Here is a 1,231-nt window from a genome sequence, read left to right as displayed (position 1 = left end):
AATAATAATAATGTAAAGAAAAAACTGGTATGTTTAACTACGCTGATGTAATCTGACAATCCACCACTAGAGGGCAGACTAGTCTAAAACAACGAGTTGAGTTCTTCTTGAACACTCTGAAGGATTTTTTAAAAATGATTTTAGAACAATGAAGTAATTGTGCACATCGTAATGCCAAAGTGTGGCTTTAAGCCTGATATTCTGAGCTAATTAYACGTCTAAAGGTGGTTTCCTCCCATTAGGAACATATGACTCAACAAGCCTGGAGTCAGCAGCTGGAACCACGTCAGCATCCAGTTCACAGAAATGAAGCTCGACCAGCTGTTACCGAACATCTGCACACGAAACTGTTGGTCTGAGACCTGGGAATCGGCCAAATTTAAAAAAAAACATGCAAGGAAAGACTTTGCTCAACGTTAAAGGGAAAGCGTCCCTTTAAGACGGCCTTGTACCTGCTGCTGCTTTAAGCAGCAACAAGACTGGTTCGGCCCGGTTTGATCCAGCTGCAACGGTGCAGTGCGGTCTCGTGCAAAAAGGGATGCAATAATGGTTCCTATTGATCATGCAAATGTTCTTCATACAGACATTTCTTATAAGGGAAAAATAATTGACTAAATAAAGGAGCATTTAATAGAAACTCCCTCGATAAATCTTGTTGAAAATTATTATTTAAAATTCTTATGCAGACTATATAAATATAAACATGTGCAAAAGAAAAAGTGTAGTGTTCAGGCAACATAGAAAAGGATTTCCACATGTTGTGGCATATTCTTAGTTTTACATCCACAGTTTTTGTCCATTTGAGATGCAGAATTTGTCTCGTGCCTCTTTCCCTCTGTTGTAAATGATTTCATGCGAGAGTTGCTCACATCTCGCGAGATTTAGACTAACGAATAAAAGGGAGTCAAAATTAGCTATCAGGATGATTTGTGTTTTTTTTTTTTTTCAGTTATAATTGCTGTGTAACTTTAAATTTGATTTAATCACTTAAAGGTCGATTAACATGTAGCACTTGTGTTGTATCACTGTATTAGTTTATTAATGTTTCTGCATGTTAGGGTTGGTTGTTTTATTTTTGAAAGGTTTATTGACCCAAACACACACACACACACACACACACACACACACACACACACACATGTGCAACTTAAACAGGACATCTAGAGCATCACAAATTTTTCAACATTTACATTTTAGTACAACATCATAGTCGATATGTTGTTTAGAAAAA

The sequence above is a fragment of the Austrofundulus limnaeus genome, unplaced genomic scaffold (genome assembly GCF_001266775.1).
Source record: "Austrofundulus limnaeus strain Quisiro unplaced genomic scaffold, Austrofundulus_limnaeus-1.0 Scaffold178, whole genome shotgun sequence".
Taxonomy (NCBI): domain Eukaryota; kingdom Metazoa; phylum Chordata; class Actinopteri; order Cyprinodontiformes; family Rivulidae; genus Austrofundulus; species Austrofundulus limnaeus.
The sequence above is the reverse complement of the archived record's forward strand: the minus strand, read 5'-3'. Positions refer to the sequence as shown.